Genomic DNA, 25141 nt, shown 5'->3' with positions numbered 1-25141 from the left:
CTCCATACTTAAGCTTCCCCATATATGGCTACAAAAAAGGAAAACTTAGCTAAAAGCAAGTCAAGTCAAGCACAAAAACCTAAAATTCTGCTGGCTGTCTCCATGTCCCTGTCTCTTTCTCCTCACAGATATACCCCTCTCTTTCGCTAAGTGGATTTTTTGGTCAGGCTACTAACGTTTTACAGGATCCTTGGGCAACAGGATAGGGGATAGTTTGGGGCAAAAAGGGGAAATGAGCAGGAGTTGGAGTGACAGACAGGCTTTGTATCTCCATTTAGTGGAAATTAGGAGGGGCCAACACAACACATTTACTGAGGTGAAAAGCCCACCCGACAGATTTTCAACCTAATTGAACTGTTCAATGGGGTTGGGGGTGGGATAATGAGTGGGTGGAAAGGCTTTGAAGCGAGCTTAAAGAGTAACTATTGAGCCCAACAAAAATACGGATTTCTCTGGGAAACAGGTTAATGGGCACACAATTTAATTTAATACGAAAACTCAATATTTGTGAAACCTGTTTAAAATTTATGTTTCGATTACAGGTAATACTTTCCCTTCTCTATACTTATATTACAATGAATTGTTTTGATTTGCTGAGACTCAACAGGAATAACATTTAACCTTTGCTTTAGGCATACAAATAACTCTGCTACTGTGAGTTTTCCTTTATTAATTTATACAAATAAGTATTAAAATACCTTATATTTCATACCTTCTCAAAATGTATCTCATAAAACGTTTAGCATAATGAAATCCCCAAGTATCACAATTTCGGCACCAAAGTCATTGCACCTGCAATTGTTTTAGGCCACAGGAAAACACACACACAAGAGCAGACAAACAATCCATTAACAATTAGCCAAATGTGAAACGGCTTCATTTCCATTATCATCACGCGGGAATCCGCCCGAGCTTTTCCCAACCCTCCCCCCCCCCCCAACAAACCAACCATTTTCCATTTTCCAACGACCAATTCAAACACACCAACTGGCCACTCTGCAAAATCAACATGAAAAGCCAGAAAACCAGAGCGCGCTCAGGTTGCACTTGTTAAAGGTGATTGCTGCTGTTCTGGGTTGTTGTTTTTGGTTTTGGCCAGCGATTAATGGAGGAAAATACACAAAATGTTTTATCACTCATACGCCCCATGTGCCACAAGAGGGGGGAGGAACCAGGAGACACAGACACAGACACAGACACAGTAAGATGGTGTGCGCCCCCAAAGCAAACAAAACGCCTACGTTAATTACACTCGCCTGCAAAAAAAAAGAGCGAAATAAACGAACTTTAACAACTAAAGCAAACACAAAATCCCCAAAGCTTTGTTTGCCCCTGTTTGTGTGTGAATTGAAAAATGACTCACTTCAAAGGCAAGCGAAGTAAAAAACCGACACACACACACAAAAAACGCAAACGAATTGACCTTTAAAAGCAAAGCCAAAGCCGAAAAGAGAGATATACATATATATATATATATACATAGAGAGAGAGGGAGAGAAAGAACGGAGATGGGAAATAAGGTGTAGAGGGAAGACAGGAAGGTAAAGACCATAAAAAGCACCTGACAACACAACACTCTTGTGGCCAAGACAAAAGCGAGTCACTAAAATTCAATCATCTACGAATGAAGCTGCAAATGCAGCGAAAGAGAAAGAGAGCAATAAAGAAAGAGAGAGAAATAGTGGAAGTGAAGAACGTCTTGAAAGAAAGAACTGAAAAAGATACATAGCAACAGTTACTTTGCTTAGTTTTAAGTAAGAAACAGAGGAGATAGTTTAATTTTCGATGCAAAAGACCGTATATGAATGATCATAACAGCTCTATTTTATTCCTAAAAGTATCGCTTAGTGAGAAAAACATTAACTTTTGTATAAAAAAATATTATAAAGATTAAAAAAGTTAGTTTACCTCTATTTTAATTTAATGTATTTTAATCAGAAAATTTTAGTTTTTCGAAAAACTTATAAATTATAGTACCCAGTTGTTGCTTAATTTTGCAAAAATTATAATACCATAAATGATGTGATCATATCAGCACTTTTGATGGGCATAACATTCATTTTCCTATCAAAAATAATATAGAAACTATAATTTTAATTTCAAATACAAATTGTATGAGAATAAAGTTTAGATTGTTATTTTTCTGAATTTTTTTCCGATTAAAAATGCCTCTAAAAGTTAGAGAACTCATTAAAAAACTCATATTAAACCTAAATCACTTGATAAAAAATTTCAGTCAGTCAGTTAGTAAATTAAAGCAAACTAGCAACTATCTAGCTCATATGGCATATATTAATAAAAGCAAATAAAAAATACCCATAAGCAACAATAAAAATATGAAATTAACATAATCTTTAGCTCACTCTTAAATCTCGGATAAAATTCTCTCCCTCGACTTCCCATAAAAAACGCCCTTAATCTGATTGCACATTCATTCCACGACGTTAACTCACTTTTTTAAAAGTTTCAGCAGTCGCGTCACTTGATCGGGAACATATGTATATATATATTTATATATATAATATATACCCCGCGGAAGAGCCCCCAAACAAATGTATATAGTATCTATATATCGCTCTTGTGTGTTGTGTCAAACAGTTGACATAATTTTCTCTGTACTTTTTTTTTTGTACCACAACTGATAAGAAGAGCGTTTTTTACTCTACTTGTGTTTTGTGAACATTTTTTTGTGTTATCACCGGGGGGCTGACTAAACTCGATATTGTTATCGGAGGGGAGTACGTACATTTCAACGCTCTGGGGCAATTTCGCTCTATCTCTCTTTCTCGGAATTCACCATGTTTCATTTCAAGTTTATTAGATTAGCAAAATATATAGTTTTTGTTTGTTGATCTAACTACAAGTTTTCAAAATGGGGAAAAACCGCAAATATATCTCGTTTATTTTTATACATCTTTCGCAATCAATTTCTAGTGAATGTTTGATGAAAAGGAAACTCTAAACTTGACGGTCATTTGAGACTTTTTGTGGTGGGACAACAACGTCATACCAAAGGCAATTCCAAAAGCTTTTTTTATCATGACACATCAATGACTAAAAATTTGATATTTTATCTAAATGCCTTTATTTTTAATGCAAAATATTATATTTCAAGGATTTGGGTCAGTCATCGTTCAGTGACCAATATTTGTTATCAAATTCTGTGGCTTTATTATCTATTTTGACAGCCGAAAAAAACGGTTTTAGTTATTAAGAATACTGTGGTGAATACTGTGGTCTTTTTAGATATTTTATTTTTTATTTCTAAGCTGCTTTTTGTCCGTTTTTTGTTTGTGTGCTTTATTTTATGCGATCTGTATATATTATTTGTTATTATTTGTACATTTTTTTTACGCTTGTCGCTCGTGTATTTTTTTATTACATTTTCCTTTGTGATATTTGGTTATTGTTGCTATTATTATTGCTGCGTTTTATTTCGTTTGGATTTGCATTTTTGAGCACGTAGAAGCCACAAAAAAAAGGAAAGGAAAACCGCGTTAGCAACCCCCCGAAAAAGTAGCAACTTTGACTAACAAATTGTTCTGTCCAAATTTTCTCCTTTTTTATATTCCTTTTGGGCCAGGAAGTCAACACCGCGCGATAAGTGCAAAAAAGCAAAGCGAATACAAGTAGGAGGTGGGCCAAGGGGTGGTGTACGGGGGAGGGCAAGGGAAATATGTAAATCCCAAAAATTGCCAACAAACCATAAAAAATGCTGCGGCCAAAAAAAGACATAAAACAGATGAGCCAGGGCAGAAGAGAAAAACCCAAGGAAAATTCTTATAAGATGAAGATGAAAAGCTGGAAATGCGCAGAGAAAAATATATATTTTTGAAGATACATTAAATATTTTTAAAATAAATTATAAATAATGTGAGAAGATTTTTGAGTTATTCTTATTGATTTCCTGTGGTCTACTGAGTTTTTTAAATATTATAAAAAAACATATGAATACAATCCTAATACTATATTGAATCTTTAAATATTGGAATTAAATCCTTGAATATTGTATTAAATCGTTTAACATTGTGTTGAATCTTTTAATATTGGTATTGAATCCTTGAATATTATCATGAATCCTTGAATATTGTGTTGAATCCTTAAATATTGGTATTGAATCCTTGAATATTACACTCTTTATACGATTAAATATTATATGGTATAGTAAATCAGATTCTTGCTATAGGCAATAATTTAACAATAAAATCGAACCCCTTTTAAGCGCAAAGTTCAATAATATATAATATATTTTTCAAAGTGTGAGACTGGGCGGCTCCTTAAGGGGATGCTTCAGCTGTCTAAGGACATGTGCTGAGGTGAGAGTTCACAGTTCTCTGCTCACGTTCAGCTTCTTTTGCCTCGTTTTATTTCATCTCCTTATTTTGCCTCCTTTCTTTTTATTCTTTTTACAACTTTTACTTTGTTACCGAAATAAAACAAAGAAGGAACAAAGTGGGGTTTGGTGTGGGTGGTGATGGTAATGGTGGTAGAGGTGGTGGTGGCTCGTCGTCGGTGGGGTGGCTAAATTAAACCCCTAAGGCCCCTGGGCCAGGTTAACGATGTTGTCTGCTGCTCCTGTCTCCCTTTCGGGGCGTGGGCCAGAACAGGATGGGAATAGTGAGCGAAAGAGAGGCAGGGAGTGTAAAGGGGGGTGCATTGACTGCAACTTGTTCGCAGAGAAAGTTTCTTGAAGCTGCTAAGAAATTTCATTGTTGCCCATTTCAAGGGTTGTTTCCATTGCTGCTGTTTCCTTTTTCTTTCCTCGATTTATTCTCTCTCTCTCTCTCTCTTCTTTTTGGCCAGACAAAGGACGAAGGAGGCAAGGAAGAAGCCGAAAGGGTGCACAAACAAAAGCCACTAAAAAAAATGCCAAAAATAAAGTTGCCCTCTTTATCGCACATTCACCGAAAAAACGAGCAGAAACCGAACGAACAAACACCCAAAATAAAGACTTAACCTTGGACTTCACAAGCTCAACCCGGCACTTCAACCTCAAAGAGGCGGCGAAAAGGGGGTCCAGGGGGTGCAGACCATGGGCTAAACTTGGTGGACTTAATCAGTCGTTGGCTTGTCCATATCGGACATTATTTGGGGTCTGACCACATCGTGTGCATCGAAAATCGGCGGTAAAATACACCGAAAAATATAACGAGTGATATATTAGCATTATAATATTTTATAGATAGTAATAAAGATTAGAATAAAGAAAGCGTTTAATATATAAGCACGTTTTTTCTATTATATATTTTGACTTATAAGCATTTAAGGTAAATCGAGCTCTGATTCAATTAATCAGAGTCAAGTGTTGATTACTATGTTAGATCACACTTTGTGACTCAAAAGGCTATATATAAAACAGTTTCTAAAACCACAACTATCTGCAGAATACATATATAAATATTCATATAATAAATCTTAAATATTCCAAATACATATATATCCCTTAAACTCTTTTTGATTTAAAACAAATTCCTCGAAAATGAATCTTAATTAATCACATTTATTTGCTGTGCGTTTGGTATCAGTTCAATGGAAACTGGGTAGGAGATATTGTGGGAAATTGTGGGGATTGCACTCTCTTTGCAATCGTGCATGGCACCACCAGCACACACACAGCCCTACACACCCACACACACACACTGGTCCGGACAAGAACTCACACACACTCTCCGCAATCAGAGTCAAATGATTCAAATGACTAATTCAAAGGCAGAGCACAAGTTTATTCGATAACAGTATACACATTACTTGGAACGAAAGAAATGAAAAAAAAAAGAGAAAACATATGTCTGATAGGAAAATCTATTGCCATATGTCATATGTTTTCCATCAAGAAAATCTAAGATACAAGCTGTGACTAACTAAATTATACATTCTTTAAAAAATATTTTAATGTTAGAAGAGAGCTTGAATCGAAATTGTATATTTTTAATTACGCTTAGAAATATTTAATATAATTTTAATACTTTTACAATAATTTTGCACCTGAACCTATGTAAGCCATAATTTATTGTTTTCATATAGAAAATAAAATAAACAATTCAAATATTTGACAAATTTAAAAGATATTTTTTTTAACGATTGTAGACATTACTTAAACATTAGCTTTAAATTAATTAAGGTATAACATTTATTTATTTTTGAAGTATTGGATTAAATTATTTATATTACTTATGGCTTAGCAAAGATTTAAAAAATTTTAATTGCACTTTATTAATATTCTTTTAAATTGTAATACTAAAAAAATTTGTCAAATAAATAGCAATGCCTTTAAAATCCCATGTAAACTAATTAAACATACTTTTCCCAGGCAAGTAAACAAAAAATAGAAATGAGAAAATCAAGATTTTCAGTTAATTTCAGGCATTTTTATAAACCGGTAATTCCCAATTAAATTGAAAATCAGCTGATTGCAAAAACTGTAATCTTTTGCAAGCTGTTCGCTCTCTCTTTCTGTCTCCCTCTCTCTGTGTCTTTCCCCTACTTTTTCCCGTTGGCTTTTGTGAACTTTATCTTGACGTTTGGCATTTGTCACTTCATTTGGGTTTTTATGAATTTCTTGTACAAAAAAGAAAGGAAAATAAAAAAAGTGGCTAACCTTTAATCGCAATAAAAAAAAAAAAGTTAAACAAAAATGTATGGCATACGCACACCCGCACAGAGAGCTTATATTTAATTATACACGCAACAAAGAGAGGGCGTAGAAAAAGTGAAAATAAAACAGAAGTGAGCAAAAGAAAGAGGAACTGCAAAACCACAATATAAAGAGCGGTGAAATAAATCTTTTTTCAACCAAAAAGAAAAACAGACATTGAACTTTTGGATGGCGAAGCAATGCGAAAGAGCAGCACAAAGAGAACGGCACAATGTTATTAATTCTTTGGGGGGATACAAATCTAAATCTAATTTAATATTTTTTTGTTGTATTATTTTGTTTTATTTACTCTTTGCTGTCGGCTTCTTGGCTGCGTCGTCTCCTTTCCTCGCCTTCTTCTTCTTTTCCTCGTTTAGCGGCGTCTGCTGCTTCTTCACTGTTTTCTAGACACGCACACAGGCACACCGGCTAGCACACACACAAATACACACACGTATAGAAGCTTTCGGCTGTTTACAAACTTTTGCGACGTTTTCAAGTGCGACGCTGGCAGCGCAGTTGGCAGAGACGCTGGCTTTAACTATTCTCCTCTGCGTTTCCTATCGCTGTTCGTTGGTCGTTTGTCGGTTTTTTTTTATATTTTTGCAAACGCTTTAATAACTTTCTATTGCTATTTTTATATATTTTTGATGCACACGCACACTATTGAGAGGTAGACACGTACGATAATATTTCACTCGCTCTCTTCTTTTTTTGCGCTCTTTCTTTCTCTCTATAATTTACAATTTTTCCTATAATTTATATTTTTCTTTTTTCGCTTCGTTCGTCAGCTTTAAGCTTAAACACACACACGCACTGGAAACACACGCAAAACGAACGAGAAGAGACGTAAGTTACTACAGTAATGCTTGTTGTTATTGCTATTATTCTGTTGTTGTTGTTGTTGCGAGAGCAGCTGATCTCAAAACGGGAGGAAACAGTGGGAAGTGAGAGTGAGCCTTAACTTCGCGCTCTTCGAACTAACCGCGACAAAAATTAAAATCAAACTGTAAATGTGAAGCTAGCTGAAAACGGAAATCAAACAACGCAACGTCGACGGCGACGTCGACAGAGCCAGCGCCTGCGCAAAGTAATAGCCGCTCTCGCAGTCTCTCTCTCTCTCTCTCTCTTTCTCTTTGCCAACACGTTTGAATGAATGAACGAGGCTGGAATGCGGGAAGAGCGAAGAGAGCGGCATGCCAAATAGTTGTAGAAAAGCGCCGGCAAAACGGAACTCTGCGCTCTCGGCTGCTCTCTGTCCCTCTCTTTCTCACTGCCACCCACACCCTTAGTTTGCCGGAAAATGGTCTTTCGTATGCGGCGGGGATGAATTTCCCCAAAAAAAAACCCCGCAAGACACTGGGAGAGAGAGCACCAGTGCCACTGGCAGAGAGTCAGGGAGAGAGAACGAGAGCGAATGCTGTTGACGTCAACGTCTGAGTCAACGCTTCTGCTTCTGCCACCGCCTCTGCCGACGTCGCAAAGCGCCACCACCCAAAAAAAGGAGAGAAGAAGAAGAACGAACACACAAAAAAATTCGCACAGTGGAGCAGAAATTAAGCTTGTGGCAAAAATATATTACTTCATTCATCATTTTGGCGACATGCTTCGCTCTCCCATTCGCTTCGCCCATTTTTGCAGCCTCTCCCTTTGCTTCGTTTACTTCGGTTTTTGTTTTGCAAAATACAGTGGAGATTTGAAAACATGAAAATTCAGGGTTTTCTTTTTAAATTAATTAATATTTTTGTAACCAATTAATGTTTGTTTGAATTTTAATTAAAATATTATCTACTTTTTGTAGAACCAAAATAAAAAATTGCAATTAATTATTAATTAAAATACATCTAGCAATCTTTTAAAAAATATAGATTTTCTAGTTCACACTTAAGAGAGATCCCTGTATTTCTAATTTGGCAAACTGCTCGTGCAAGTAATTTTTTAACAAGTGGTTATTTTTTTTTTGCTATGTCGAGAGCGTGAGAATCAAATTTGAGAGTTGTCGGCCACTGTCTTTTAGTTGGCCCCAAGAATTTTTCATCGCTCCCCTCGAAAATCACCAGCTGATGAGCGGGTTCTATAATTTCTATAGCCTTCTCTTCTCACATCACTCTTTTTATTTGGCGGCTTTTGGACTGATTTTTGTTTTGTTTGCCGCTCGTAAAAATAAATCGTAAAGCGGGGAAACACGAGCGACGAGTGAAAAAACTATTAAATTTGCACCACAAATATGAAAAAAAAAACATTAAAATCATCATTATCATCCGCCACCTGTCCGCCTTGAATTACTTTTTTTTTCTACTGTTTTTAATGGAAGTTGACTTCTAAAGCTAAAATAAAGCGGTAGAGTTTAATGGATTCTATTAAAATTTCCTTACGTATAACTATAAACATTTATATCTTTAGTTTAATGAAACTAAGAACATTTTCTATATTTTTAATTTTAAAACTAAGTAGAATATAATTAAATTATTTATTTGTTGATTCGTAAACATTCCAGAAAAAAGGAATCATTTATCTCAACATAATCATATTTGAATAGAAAAGAAAGGGTATTGTTTGGCTTTAAAAGTCACCATAGTTTTTTCTTCTCTATGTGAAGTTTTGGATAACCCACTTTTGTAATAGTGAGAAATTTAACAATTTTTTGTTTTATTTTGCCATAGCTCGCTGCCTCACAAAGTTCAGAGAAAAACCAGTTTATAGATTTTATAAGATGGTTGTTTATATTGGGAATTGCCCATAACGCGATTCCAATGAATCTTTGACTTTTCGAGAATGCTTCAACTGATTGATTGACAATTTGTTAATTGATTGAAGAACGGGGCGGAAAAGAGGGGGGGAGGAATTCCCAAGAGACGTAATTACGAAGCCCAACTATTCTTCTATGACATATTTATCATATTTCTAGGCTGAGTACTGTAGATTCTACAGTTTAAAAGGTCGGCACGAAGATTGAACATCTTTTGAAACACTCAGAGTGGGGGCTTTATTTTCATACAATACAATTTTTACCATGTCGAATATGTATCTGCGCATAAAATATAACAAAGCAAACAACTTTGGATAAAGAAATGCAAAAATACCGCGATGAGACAAAAGAAACGAGTTAAAGAAAGCAATTTCAATGGAGCAATAGCAATTTGATGGCTTACACTCATTTTATTCGCGTTAAGGAAAGGGCTGGCAATGGTGTGTGGGTGTGAGAGGTGGGTGCGAGTATCAGCTGATAAAAAACAAAATGCGTTGGCAAAAAAAAAAATGTAGAAAATCTTGTATGTGGGTTAAGAGGAGAAGAGTGGCATAAGGAGGATGAGCGAACAGCCATGATAATAGCAAAACAAACGTAACAGAGAGAGAAACAATATTATAGAAAGAGATGCCAATAGCCGGGGGGAATTTTCAATTGAAAACGAACGCGTATAAATGCGCCCATATGGAAAAGGCACACACACACACACTCACACATATGTATGGGGGAAAATTGCGACTTTGCCTGCCTTTTTATCGGCTTGCGGCATCTCTCCGCCTCCTCCTCCTCCTCCTCCTCCACGGTCTTTTCCCTCCTTTCTTTTTCCTCATCTTTCTCTCCTGCATTTTCATGCTGGTCTACGTCTCGCAGTCGACGTCAACGCTGACGCAGCGGGGTGTGAATGCGGCAAGAAAAAAATGCTCAAACACACACGTATTATACGTACTATTTACACTTGCGGTCAAAATAATAGTGATTTTAAAAATATATATATGATTCTACATCAAAATATTTCATTCGCATATTTTTTAAGTATTATTAAATTCAATTTATTCGAGTTTCCATTTAACAGCAAGACCTAAGGAATTACTTATTTAGTTTTTCCTTTAAAATTATGACTTTTGTGCCGAAAAAATCAATCTAATATAAACATATGATTGTTTATTTATTTATTTTAAAATTCTAGTGCCCCTAAAACTATTTTGTATTTTCAGTGCTATTTTTAGGACCTCGGCTGTATATATTAAATACATTATCAGCGGCGTCGCGATTACAGTAATAGGAGCGACGCCGGCTGAGGCAACCTCCTCCTGACTATCTCTTTCACTCTGACAGCATCTTCTGCTTCTTCCTCTCGTTCTAATAGCATTTACTGTTTGTTCAACTGTTATGCGAGTTGGACGACTCCAAGTTGTTGTTTTTGCTGTTATTGGACTGTTGCTCGTGTGTTTCTAGTTTTCCTTTTGGTCCAACTTGTACGCCCGTCCTTTACCACCCATTTCCCATCTCGCATTTACCATTTCCCATCTCCGATTCCCATTCCCATTGACATTGGCTATACTCTTATTTTATCGCATCTTGTTTGGAATTTTACACTGTTCGAAAAGGGAAATTATTAATATATTTATGCATTTTTAAAGGATTTTACATTTTATTATATATTTTATATTCGTATTAATTATTTTACGAAAATTGTTAGAAGTTCTTCTAAGTTCTAACATGTTCTCTCAGTATGCATTTACTTCTCTTGCCTCATTTCATTCCATTTTCCTTTCTATTTGTCTGCTGGTCGTCAAGAAATTAAATGCTCATTAATGGGCCTTTTTTCTTTTGCTTACTCCCTTTCTCTTTGTAGCTCGCTATTTTGGTTTATTCATCATATGAACGTTCGTTTTTCTTATCAGTCTAACTGCTTTCTGCGACTGTCTTCTTTCTCCCTCACTCATACCTCTCTTTTGCCTGCTGGTGGTGATGTCGACAGCGACGCTGGTGGAACAGCATCATCAGCGACCCATCAATTTGCGGCATTTCTGCCGCTGACTGACCATTCCATCACTCCAACACCCGACCATTGGAAACTGACTAAACACTAAACCACAACTCCACCCTCCCCCACAGAATCAGAAAATCCACACAGCGGTGGTGGAAATTATAGCCCATTATCGTCGTGATATCATTAAACATTCATATAATTTAATTAAGGTCCAGAATGGTTTAATGCCTATTAAAAAGAAAACTCTATACCACTAACTAAATTTAGTACATTTTGTACATTTAATTTGAGAAGTACTTAGTAACATGAGCTTGACTGTGCTGGACAAACGTTTTTATTGCATGTCGCCTGTCAATCGCTGGCAATTGTTGTTGTCAACACCGCAGCAGCAGCGCAAAAATTATCGTAGCCGAAAGGAAATAAATATAAATGTGTATCCAAATAAATAAGTAAACATGTGCGAAAAAAAACATACATATATAGGGGGAGTTTTGGGGGGATCAGAATGGGAGGGAATGGGGAACGGGGAATAAAGAATGGAATGGGAAAAACGCGTGTGTGTAGGCTGGTGGAAGTTCAAGATAAAAGCTTTAACCGTTAATGACCAAGTTCGCCAAGCGAAATTTATCAGCTTCAGCTTTATTCACTTTCTGATTGGAATTATTTTGTGTGATTACTATGGGCCACATAGAATAATTTGTTAGTTAATAATATAAAGATGAATGGTAACTTTTCTTTCCCCATATGAAATCGATTTGAAAGGTGCTCAAAAGTATGCAATAAAACAGTAAACAAGGCAAATTGTTATCCTTTTTGGCATAACAAGAAAGGAATGTAATTTGGAAATTTTTTGACTGGGCATTGCTAGATCGATTCGGATATTAATTCTGATCAGTAATATATATGATCTATAGGGTCGGAAATGACTCTTTCACAGGGTTAAAAGTTAAAATACCCTGCCAGGGCATAGAAATAAATTTAATCTCTTATGGAAAAATCTATATAAGAGATAGATATTTATGTACATATGTTTCCCATCATATCACAACAAAAATATCCGTTTTTTGTGGGCGTTCTTATCCGATTGTGGATTTCTGTTGTTTTTTTTTTTTGCCTTGGGTTTATTTTCGGGGCACTGGCGATAAGAGCAAACTTCAGATAACAACATCGGGGGATACAACAGATTTACTGCAATTAATGGTAAATTACAAAGCAAATTGTAGGCGTTGACAGTGAGATAAAAAAAGGGTTTTATTTTTGTTAAATACAAAATACGATGAATAAAACGTAAAAGTTTAGCCTTGAATTTGCGTTGACTTTGTGAACTTTGAATCCTGCGGTAATACTTGGCCATTAAGAAGGCAATCCGAAAGGCTTTTCCAGCTGGCTTTTCACAAAGCCACGGCCCTTGCCCCCCTCCTCTCCCACGCACATACAAACAGGCAGTAAGCCACCTTAAGAAGCCGCCGCCGGAGCAGGAATGTATCCATCATAATCTCATTATCCCAACTCTAGGCGAAAATTCTAGTACAAAAAAAAAAAAAAAAATAGAAGTAGAACCCGGCAGGAAAATATGCAAAGCAGAAAATTCCGCATAGCTCAAATAAGAGCAGCGACGTAGTCTCGCCAGCTTTAACGGAACGTTCCGACCAATTTCCTAACCTAATCCCTCTTAAAATCTTCTTCAGACTACGCCCATGATTTCTCAGTGGGGGAAGGGAAATGCTTTGGCCATGGCCAGTAATGTTCAAGTGTAAAATGTGAATAAAATACAGGAATTGCCAACAAATAAACGGAATTGCATTAAGTGCATCTGAGCTGAGGAAGCTGAGAGGTGAAGTCTGGGGGCTGTCAGGGTTGTAACTATTTCACCTTGCCAGTGTGGCCAGCGATTTCAAGGTTATGCAAGTGCAGGAAATTAGTTTAGTTATGCAGTGAAAGCGAAGGATTAAGAGGGGAGATGTGTAAATAAGGAAGAGGAAAGAATCTATAGAAAGTTTAAAGAAAAGTGCAGAGAAAATATATTAAATATGGAAAGTTTTTATATTAAATAGAGGAAAATATATGAAATGTATCACATTATTCTGGAAAACAACAAGTTAGAATTTTCTTATTAATTTCATGATTAATTCGAATAATTCACTATTTCTCCTAACCATTATCAAAATGTATACCATTTTCTTATACAAATTTATTATTAATAATAGCTTTTATCATTTTCTATATCTTTTTATACCCTTGCAGGGTATTATAATTTCAGTCAGAAGTTTGCAACGCAGTGAAGGAGGCACCTCCGACTATATAAAGTATATATATTCTTGATCAGGATCAACAGCCGAGTCGATCTAGCCATGTCCGTCTGTCCGTCTGTCCGTCTGTCCGTTTCTACGCAAACTAGTCTCTCAGTTTTGAAGCTATCTAAATGAAACTTTGCAGTAAGTCTTCTATATACTCTCACTCGTATATATGTCGGAACGGGCCGGATCGGACGACTATATCTTATAGCTGTCATAGGAATGATCGGAAAAGTTTTACAAAAAAAATTATAAAATTTTTAGTTTTCAACAGAATTTGATCAAATTTGATATATAGCCGTTTCATATTATTCTACAATTTTGTGTAAAATTTTATAAAAATCGGACTAATATATCATATAGCTCCCATAGGAATTTGAGAGGAATGAGAATGGCGGTGGCTGTTGTCGGAAGACTGACAATCGCGGTGGCGATAACATTTTTAGTTTTCAACAGAATTTAATCAAATTTAAAATATAGCCATTTTATATTATTCAAAAATTTTGTGTACAATTTTATGAAAATCGGATTACTATATCATATAGCTGCCATAGGAACGATCGAGAAATTAATACAATTAAATTTATAACTTTTTTAGTTTTCAGCTGATTTTCATCAAATTTGAGGTATAGCCATTTTATATAAGTCTTAAATTTTGTGGCAAATTTCATAAAAATCGGACGACTATATCTTATAGGTGCCATACAAACGATCGTTTGATGTAGAGGAAAAATGCAAATCTGTGTATGTAAAACTGCAAATATAATATGTATAGGTGAATGAAATGAAAGCAGGTATTACTTCATTGTTTTTTAACACAAATATATATAATTTATATTGTATGGATTCCTATTCATAGAAGTTCTATCTGCAAGGGTATATAAACTTCGGCGTGCCGAAGTTAGCTTCCTTTCTTGTTCATAATTAATTCAAATTAATTATTTTTTCTCCCAACTGCTTTGGGACCAAAAAATGGTGCTGACATTATCTCTGATTTCACATAATTTAATAAATTTCATCATTATCTTAACTTTGGGGCTAACTTTAAGCTAATTTTGGTCTGACTTTTCACTAACCTAAGGACGATAATGATGATAATACACACTTACACACAACATGCGTGTATGTGTGTGCGATATCCTGTTGTGCGTTTATGTGCGTGTTGTCCATTTTAATGACAAACATAACCATGAAAACATGAACATTAATGGACATTCATCCATAATGGACATTAACCGATGAACAGGGGGAATTGGTAGGTTGGTTGAGGGGGTCAACAATTGGTTGACATTTGAAGTCATGTCTCGGACTAAATTAGACCCCCTCAACAACTCACACCCGGAAAAACCACCATGCACATGCACACTCCCCAAAAAGGGCGCTCACATAAATTGTATGTAATCGGGCAATATATAATTCCTATGTATGAGCAAAATTGGGCAACTGAGCCCTGGATTTTGTCCAAGTCTGGAACTGTGGGCATGCATAAAATTGATATCTTAATGGCTGGTAGATGGGGTAGAAGCATTCAATGTTCAGGTTAATTTGGTGCGTGCTCAACTCACCGTTAAGGGAGTTATCTGTTTTGGGAATGGGTATGGGACTTAGACTGAGTTGATGATGGACGGAAGTCCATACAATATGCTACAGAATACACATTATGTACATCAAAGTATAGTCTAGAAATTGCAGTTATGAATGGTTCTTAATTTTGTATGATTTATGTAAGGAAAGGCAGAGGTCAAGCAGAGAAAATGTACTAATTCGCGAGATTAAATGAAAATTAACTAGACCAAATCATTGATTTCTAGAGTTAGTATAATCCCAGGGATATTTTTCTAATGAAACAAATTGTGAAAATTGATCTTTAATCTCACCACCTAGTTCAATTCCTTATGTTCTTATCACACATATGATATACAAAATCCCCTCCAACTAATTCAATCAAATAAAGCTTTCATGTAGCTCGAAAAAAAAGGAAAAAAATCTCTAGGAAAATCCATTAAATTGAGCTCATATCGACTTCAAAGCTCATTAAAACGATTTTCCATCAGACAGGAAAAAAGAGGGAAAAACACACAGAAAGCGTGCGGGAGAACCCCCAAAAGAATCATAAATCATTGCTGAAATTTTCATAAATTTAATGAACATTAAGTGTGCCCCATAGCGCAAGGGTGTGTGGAATGGGATGGAGGGGCCAGGGAATCGCTACATGACTTCCACTGGACAAGAGGAAGGACTCCAAAGGAGGGGAAAGGCGGCAGAAGAATCCTGAAACGGCAGTCATCAGTCAAGCGTAATTCAATGTAAACCGATATACCTCATGACCAACACACACTTGCTTACATGAGATTTTCATGCACAGGGAAAAAATACAAGCAAGTATCGTTCCTTATTTTGATAAATAATATAAGATTAAATATTCCAGAATATTAGAAAGATATCACAGATATTCTATTAAGTATTTATTAAACTTCTCCCCAAAGTAATCAATGGTTTAGCTAGGATTACATTATCTATAAATATATCTTTGCTTTATGAGATATATCCTATAAAATCTTAGCTTTTAAATAATTCATAAATCAATTGAAATTATAAAGAAATTTAATTGGCACCAAATTTGGTATTAAATTTCATTTCGTGTGTATAGGGTCACGGATATGGGGTGTGTGTGGGCTGTGTGTGTAACTTGAGTGTGTGACGCGGTGGGTACAAAAATCTACTAAGTGGGGGTGCTGTTATGGAGCCCAGTTTCGGTTGACAGCAAATCTGAATTTGATCACAGAGCAAACATTAAAAGCGCTACAGAATGGAGGCGAATAAAAGTGATTTATGAACATCCGTTGGGTGGCCACCGAAGGTCCCGCTACTAGACACCCCCTACATATACCTATGAACATACACATAACACCCCCTCTGCACATATTACACCCACTTGCTCAGCGCTAATGCTCTTCTTCACAAAAAAAAACACTTTATGAGGGTCGTTTTACAAACAAAAATTGGATTTTTTTCATCTTGAATTTCACTGCAATTACTGAAATAAATTGTGAAAAGAGTGAAGCTTTTAACACCCTCATTAGCTGAGGGTTTAGGTAATTAGATTGTATATTTTTAAAGGTAGTTATTTGAAGCAAAAATATATTACTTTAAACTTGTATATAACATTAATAAAATCTAAGAAATCAAATTATTTTTGCTTCATAATAATAAAAATAACTTTATTTAGTTGAACAAGTTATTATGAAACGCTAATCACTAAACTTATACCTTTTTATTACATCAGTTTTAATACCCTTTCCGGGTTTTATAATTTTAGTCAGAAGCATTACAAAATGTGGGTTTTTTAAATCTTTGATTTATCGAAAAAATACTCATATAAAAATATAGATAAATATCGGTTCAAAGAAATCGAATATCTTCAGCTTAATTATACTAGATTTCTGATACGATTCGATAAATCGATTGCAATTTTTTTTCTTTTTTTAAATAAAAAGTTTCTTGTTCCCTTTTATCTTCTTCAGATTTATAAATATTTAATATCATTTCCTTGCTAATATATTTTTTTTCTTGAGTAAAAATATATCTCAAGACTGACATTAATGTACACCTTTACTCCCTCATCCCTAGACAATAATTTGCATTTATTTTTAGAACACAAAAAGAGCATTTCCTATATATTTACCACAACTTTTCTATGGTAATCTCAATAAGAAAAACGATTTTCGTGTGTGTGGGCTGTGGCTGTCTTTTAAAATTATTGACATTAGTTGTTTCAACTTTTCTAATTTCTAAACAAGCCCCTTGGAGCAGCAGAACAACACCGTTAACAAGGAACAAAAAGAAAAGTTTATCAACGCGTAAATTGGCCCTGTCCAAAGGGGGTTGGGGTTGGGTAAGAGGCGGGGGGTTTGGACGGAAATAGGGGGCTTTGGCCTTTTGACTAACTGGAATGCCACTTAACGAATCACACAGTATCAGCCTTCCGCTTGCTTTCCCTTGCCTGCTGTCACTTGGCTTTCATCTGCCTTGGCCTGGGCTTTTCCTACCCGTTTTTCCTACACCAGTTTTCCTACCCATTTTTACTCAATTTTTTTCGTCGAGTTTTCCTTCTTGCCTTGCCTCCCATTTTTTTCGGGTTAAACTCTCGACAGGCGACATTCTTTTTTCTCTTTTTTTTTGCGTGCCTTCGACTTGTTAAAAGTGTCAATTTTCGCTTTACCAGCATGCGTGGTGGGTGGTGGGTGGGTAGGGGGTGGAAAATGGGGGAAAATTCTGGAGAAAATGCAGGGAGAGAAGGAGGACTGAGAATATTCTGGGTGGCGGGCCGTAAACTGTTTGTTTATGCTCACATGTCGCGTCGTGGGAGGTTCTGGGACATGTCGCGGCTTATTGTGTTACACAGGAGCTGCTCCTGCTCCTGCTCCTGGCTGGCTTTAGCTTCTACTGGTCCTTCTCGAGGTCCTCGTGTCCCTACCTCCCTTCGTGGCATCTCCTGCTGACAGCCTCCACCAAATTGCCAATTAAAATGTGCGACAAGTGGGCGAGGAAAAGTGGGCGCCGAGAGGAAGCATTTTCCAACTCCTCTTTCGTCCTGTTTTTTTTTCTCGTTCGTTCGTTCGTTGGTTCGTTCACTCTCTTGTATTTTTTTGTGTTAGTTAACTTTGAGCCGATTATAGCCGTGTGGCAGCGTGGCCTAAGTGCAGGGCAAACAAAGTGATTTGAGCTTTGTCTCGCCCACATTTACCACCCCGAAAAGTCCCTCCCCTGACGTTAACTTTTGGCTTTGCAGGAGCAAACCGGCAGCGCATAGTTAAAGGATACAAATCCTTGTTGAATAATTAAACAGCAAATTGCAGCAGGACAAAAGGGTACAAGTGGCAGCCGCCTATCCCCAAAGGGGTTCTTCACCTTTACCAACCCCCTTCCAACTTACCGCTTTTTAAGTTTTTCTTTCTTCTTTTTTCTCCCTCTTTTGTTTACCGCATATATAAAAAAGTGTCTTTGAAACTTACCTGGAAAAAAAAAAAAGGAAAGGAGAAAGGTTAAGAGGATGAGCGATAACAGAGGATTATGTTGAAGTGCCTCTGACATTATTATCATTGAAATCCCTCAAGATCGAACTTCTTTTTCAACACCAAACCCAAATCAGGTAATCTTTAGTCGGAGTGACAAGTTTCACAGCAAAGTTTTTTCCAAGTCGATTTGAAACTTTAAGTGGCGTCTGTTTTGACAGATTTTAGCCCGTGTTAGTCAACAAATTATTGGCTAAATCTTGTCCGATTTCTATTAAACTTTTAGGAGGTTTGCACTATGGCTTCAGAAGTTGCCAGGAATGAAGATTTGAAACGATTGTTAAATGTAGAGAATCAGTTACCACGAACAGTGAGTATCTATGATCAGTAATTAACTATGATCAGTAAGTAACTATGAGCAGTAAGTAACTATGATCAGTAAGTATCAAGGAACATTCAGTAACTATAATCAGTAAGTAGCTATGGTCGGTTAATAACTATGATCAGTAATTAACTCTAAACAGTAAGTAACTCTGAGCATTAAGTATCTATGAACAGTAAGAATGTACGATCAGTAACTAACTTTGAACACTAATAAACAATGACTTGCAACTTTTGTAACACTACACGTATCCGAGATTTGGCTGATAGAAGACACTTCGTTCCGGGGAAGGTTGAACCAGTTGGGAATCATATGCACAGATGCGCGAGATTTGCTTTGGAACAAATTTAAGAGTCAATGAAACTATGGAGTTATTCTTCTATATAATTTTACTGGTATATAAATTGGAGCATGGCGAATCGGTGGAATATATATATATACATATAAATATCTGCCATAGGAACGATCGGAAAAGTTAAAGAAAATAAATTATAACTTTTCCACTTTTCAACAGATTTTCAGCCATTATATATTAATCTAGAACTTTGTGTAAAATTTGTATCTCATAAATAATCTAACACATAAATGTAGCTTTCCTGATTGATTTTTCTACCCTTTTTCATATGATTGACATTTTCTATTTATTAAAAAATGTATACATAAATGTAAAATAGATGTATAAAATATATTTTTAAGTATTTAATACTTTTACAATCTTTATCTTTAAGTTTCTTTCAAGATATATGACTTCCTCCAGCTAGTTTTTAATCTATCCAAGTCTCCACAGATTTTCTCTAGGTAATGAGTATGATATACCTCCAATCATCCATCCATTCATCCCTATCCCAATCCAATCCTATCACTTGCAATCCATCCATCTAACGATAACAATCTCTTTGACTTCACTCCATACATAATTGGCAGCTCTCAGGAACTGCTCTCTGGTTCATTTATAACAAAACTCACCCCAAAAACAAAATATTCCAACAATTTGTCAAAATAGAAAACTGAGAAGAACAAAAAATCAAATAAATCCCTCCACAAAAATATTAAAACAAAAGCCGCAAGCAAAACTTGCTCCAATTTCGGTAGGCAAAAAAATAAAAAAAAAAGCAAGGAACGTGTAAAATTCGTTGAAGTTCTCCAGTTCGCAGATAGAAATGCAATTATTGATGGATAGGCCGGCAGCAGCAGGCCACAAAATTCATAGACAGAGATTGATGATTGATAGTGTCACACATAAATATTAACAATTCATGGCACACACAAGCTGCCCAAAAAAAAAAATAAAACGAAGCCAGAAAACACAGAGAAAACTTTGCCAAAAGCCTAGAAAAAGAAGCAAAAACTGAAAAACCGAGAAGAGGAGAATAAAAAACCCATGGAATAGTAAAATAAAACGAATCCCACGCAAAAGTCATGGAATATTAATGAAGCCCAAACAACTTTGGAACTTTTTCGGTCAACGTGTTGAGACGACCGAGCCCTTGGCAGAGATGTGCATCCAAGGGCAGAGATTTTCAGCTCTCTCTCTTAGAATTCTGTGCGTTTGCATAAATGAAATCACTGGGACAATGGGTGGATGTACCTGCCGGGGAGACTGAAAGAGGAGGAAGTGAAGCCTCAGGGACTGACCACTTCTCAGGTGGACAACAAAAAGAAAGAATGCATCTTTGCATGCAATGCGGGGACTAAGGAAATAGGATGCATTAACTTTAGAAGAGAAGTTACAATGACTTTTAGCTCCCTTTTAAATTATTATTGAAAACACCTTTGGGTCTTGGACCTTTGTTATGGATATGTAGGAACCAGGAAAGACCAAAGGTCTTGTGATATTTCTTTACACATTATTTGATTTTATTCAGAAGCTTATAACTCATTGATGAAGTCATTTTCGACCCTATAAATCATATATATTCTTGATCAGCATCAACAGCCGAGTTGATCCAGGCATATCTGGTCAAAAAATAATTTTTTTTTAAATGTAAAAAAAAGAATTTGTAAAATTTTAAATTCTATTTAATTTTAAATTGAGTATGCAGTTTTATTAACCCAACAAAAACTAAGACAAAACCGCTTTCCAAATTAAAATGAATGCTCTTTTGGCTAGGTTAAGTTTTTTAAAAATTAGATTTTTCGAAAAAATGGTCATATAAAATTATGGATAAATATCGATTTATAGAAGGGGAATATTTTAAGCTTTGTTATGAAGGATTTCTAATACGATCCAATTTCTTTTAAGTCCTATATCCTATTACCTTTCTTGCTTATTTATTATTTATTATTTTAAAATAGTTCCATTCATATTCTCAAGGGTCTTTGTTAAATATTCAACCTCCAAGTTTTCTTCTTAAGAGTATTTAAAATCTCCTATTCCTTCAGGCCATTTTCTTGGTCTTTTTTATCGGTCACACCTTTCTTTTTTTTGGGATTATTTTTCTGTTCGCGTTTGGTTCTTTTTCATTTGCATTTCAGTCACGTTTGACATTCATATTTGTTTGGGAATTATGTTTTGTTGCACACCAAGGAGGAGCTAGCAGGAGGAGCTACCAGGAGAAGCTGGCAGGAAGAGTAGTATCTGGTCTCGAATCAGAAGGAGAAGCAGGAGGACCAGGAGGACCAGGAGGAGCATTGGAGTGAAGGAGGAGTGAGAGAATTCCAGGAAGGATTGCGTGCGCCATGGGTATTACCATTGTTGCTGCTGTTGTCGCTGCAGTTTCTCGTTTAACTTTGTTGACACTTCGTTTGATGAAGTGCTGCACTCTCTCTCTGTGCTTCTCCAATTCTCCTGACACCCAACCCAACCAAACCCCTTTCTTTTCCTCTGCCCGGAACTCGCATAATTGAATATGTCTTCATTTCACGTTTCTTGAGTTTTCCTCGACTATTTTTCCCTTGTGCGTAGCGCAACGTTCACAGTTCAGCTTGTTTTGAATTTCCATCGCTGCAGGATGAGAAATGAGAGGAAAAGCTGCCATCGATTGGGGAATTGAGAAAATTGAAAATGAGACGCATGAAGTATAAACGCGTTTGCCAGCTGATTGTGAACTATAATGATAATTGAAGTGGAATGGAAAAATATGACAGGATATATACATAGAGTCGTCGCTGGCAGGATAAAGAGAAGCATCAATGGCAGACATAACGTCTCGAGAAATATGAAAATTTCTTTACACCCAAGTGAAGTGAGAAAACGACACCGATGAAGAGTTCAATGAAATTGCAATTGAAGTTGATCAAAATTGATATGGTATATAGGGAAGGCAGTGAGGTAAGGTACAAATTATTCATTTCTTGTAAGCAATTTATTAAGTTCTGAAAAAACAAAAGGAATTTAACCATGGCATCATAATAATAATAGTCTTATAAATTCATATATTTAAAAGATTGATTTTTGATCAATAAACTATTAAAAAATATGAAATATTTTCCCCAAATCTAACTTAAATAAATATAAATCGCAATATAACAACTTCATATCCCATTTATCTTGTTTTATTTATCACACTTTTCGCTTTTTGAAATTGTTTTAGAGCAAAAAGAACACTAAACTTTTAGACATTCAATTTCAATTTGGTTGAGAACACTAGGAAATGCTACAAACAAACTGAGAGGAAGAACAGGGCGGAAGACTTGGTTGAAATTGAAGGAGGAAGTTGAGCAGGAAGAGCTATGCATTTTATGCATTAATTCAAAAATCGTGTTCAGTTGAGAGAGCAAACCGCAGTAAGCGCTTTTACGGTACTCCTAGCTACGCCATCCGCAGGATATGTGAGAAGGAGGTTTCCCCAAAAATAGTTGGCAACTCTGGTCAGGGTTGCCTCACATGCGTAGTGTGAGTGTGTGTGTGTGTGTGTGGGAGAAGGCAGCCAACCGAGCTCTAAACTTCCTTAGGTCTGGCCCCACTCCAACTTTAGTACATCTTTTCACTTCTACCAACTCTTTTTCCTTTAGGCTGTTTTTGCACCTGGCACACACAACTTGAAAAACTTTTGGAAACTTCAACTTGAACTTTAAGTTGGAGAGTTTTCAAAAAAGAAATAACATTAAAATTAAATACACAGCAAGAAATTGAAGCTTTGATTTGAGGGTAATATTTCAGGGATAAAAACTAGAGTTTCCACAGAAACCATTGTAGATTTGTGATTCTTTTTAAAGGTGCCTAAAAGTAGGCAATAAAATACAAATTACAACGAATTTACATTATTTTTCTAGATTATAATTTTTAGAGTTCTTAAATAAATCATTAAATAAATACTCTAACTTTTATCTGTGTAAAAAAAATAATACGAAAATTTATGCAAATAGAAAAGAATGAGAAAGCAGCTTGACAAGAAAGAGAGAAAAAGCAGTCTAAAAGAGAAAGACTTAGAAAGAACTATCAAAACTCCCCTATGAAGATGAAAACGAAGAAAAGTCTGCCTCAACAAAAAAAAGTTTGCCCAAAGCACGAAACTTGAATATTATGTGCAAAAATATTTGCAACGAATTAAAAAGTAAAAGAATAAAAGAACAAAAGTAGAGGCAGGATGTAACAACCTTCCAAGGACTATAAGGAAAGAGTGAGATGGAGGAGAAGAGCAAAGAACATTCCAGCACGTATGCCAAGCAATTATCCTACAGGAATTTCTTAATTTTTCCCCTAGGTTTTTCCAACTAGCCCAGGCATAGGGAAAAAATGGAAGGAAGTGCCACAGACTAGGCAAATAATAAACCTCAAAAAAAAAGGATGTTGAAAAAACTAACATGGCATGCATATTTATTAAGAGTAATAAGGATAATGACTGAATGTCCTGTAATAAAATAAGTTTAAAAAAAATAAAAGAAAAGTTAAGCGGTCTTTTGACTTTCGAAGCAGCTTTAAGATACATTTCTCTCATAATTTTTAAAGTTAAAAATTCCATTAATATCCTTTTCGCCTTATTCCTGATACAAATACGAAAACACCACAAAAAGTGAGGGCACTGAAAATATGTTTTGGCAGCCAGGCTAATGTGAGACAGAAAACGGGGAGTTTGCAAGGACATGAGGTCCTGGCAGCGGAGTTTGCCGCACAGGAGTTCAGGAGGAGGTGAGAGACAGAAAGGACAGCCAGGAACTCCGCGACGTGTCAGTGAGCGTTTTTTTTTTCTTCGCCATGTCCTTGCTCCTGGCAGTTTTTTCTTTTATGTTGTATTATTTGCGCCGTGGCTGGTGCTACCGAGTTTTTGCTGTAAATATCATTAAGTCGGCGTACGTGCCAAATGGCAGTTTAATTATGGCAAGGAGTCGCTAAAGAACCCATCTCCAAAAAAATATAAAAAAAGAAAAAACCAAAACCGAAACTATACAGGACGAAGGAGCCAGGAGAGCAGTCCATTACCCTGAAGTTTGAGCAGCAGTTTGCAATTAAAATAGATATAAACATTAAAACCAACTTGGGTTTTTTCTTCTTCGCGTTTTTTTTTTTCGCTAAAACAAAACTATTAAAAAATAATATTTTAATTTTCGCTCCACGTTTTAATGAGCGCTGCTGGAAAGGAGCTGCATACGTGTGAATTATTAGAGACCAAGCTAATGAAACCGTGAAGTGAAGCGAGAAATAAATGAAAAACAAGGAGAGAAAAGTTTGGAGGGGAAAAATGGGGACGAAGATGCCAGAAAATTTCAAAAGAAAAAGAAATTGCTGTTTGACAAGTTGATTAGATGCCTAAGTGATGAGTAGATGGTGAAAATATAAATTAGGAGGCTTAATTCCGTACATTTTGAAGCTTAAACATTGACAGCAGCTTAAACTTGAAGATTTTAATCCAGATTTTTAGCTTAAGCAATTGAAAATTATATAAAGAATATTATAAAGTTATAAGAGATGTGCTACAAAAATTGTTGCAGGTTTAAAATACTTTAAGAAAGTGTTGAAAACAATGACAACAGCTTATACTGGCTTTATTTTATTTTTTTTTTATATTTATTTTATAGACCCCAAAACCACATCATAAATCAACCACTAAAAACTTGAGCAATTAATAATAAATTTACTAAAAGAACTCAGCAAGCATTTAGCCCAAAATAAAGCCTTAAAATTTGTCAAAAAA

At 35.7% G+C, this 25141-nt stretch overlaps 1 protein-coding gene across 50 annotated transcripts in view; it reads right to left on the bottom strand.

The window, feature by feature from the left end:
* The window catches only part of shep (RNA binding motif single stranded interacting protein alan shepard), a 192701-nt gene that overhangs the window by 27867 nt on the left and 139693 nt on the right, over positions 1 to 25141 (bottom strand). For 7 of the 50 annotated variants that reach the window (XR_015271957.1, XM_086833960.1, XM_086833964.1 and 4 more), the window contains exon 1: positions 6945 to 7647. The exons of 36 other annotated variants lie outside the window; for them this stretch is intronic. The gene's annotated coding sequence lies outside the window, so the exon portion shown is untranslated. Of the gene's footprint in view, positions 1 to 6944; positions 7782 to 25141 lie in introns of those variants that run through there. 7 more of the 50 variants (XR_015271956.1, XM_020942459.2, XM_086833958.1 and 4 more) reach the window with 4 other exon arrangements.

The sequence above is a fragment of the Drosophila serrata genome, unplaced genomic scaffold (assembly GCF_035046125.1).
Source record: "Drosophila serrata isolate PLE 108 unplaced genomic scaffold, ASM3504612v1 contig_272, whole genome shotgun sequence".
Classification (NCBI taxonomy): domain Eukaryota; kingdom Metazoa; phylum Arthropoda; class Insecta; order Diptera; family Drosophilidae; genus Drosophila; species Drosophila serrata.
This window is presented reverse-complemented; position numbering and strand designations above follow the sequence as displayed.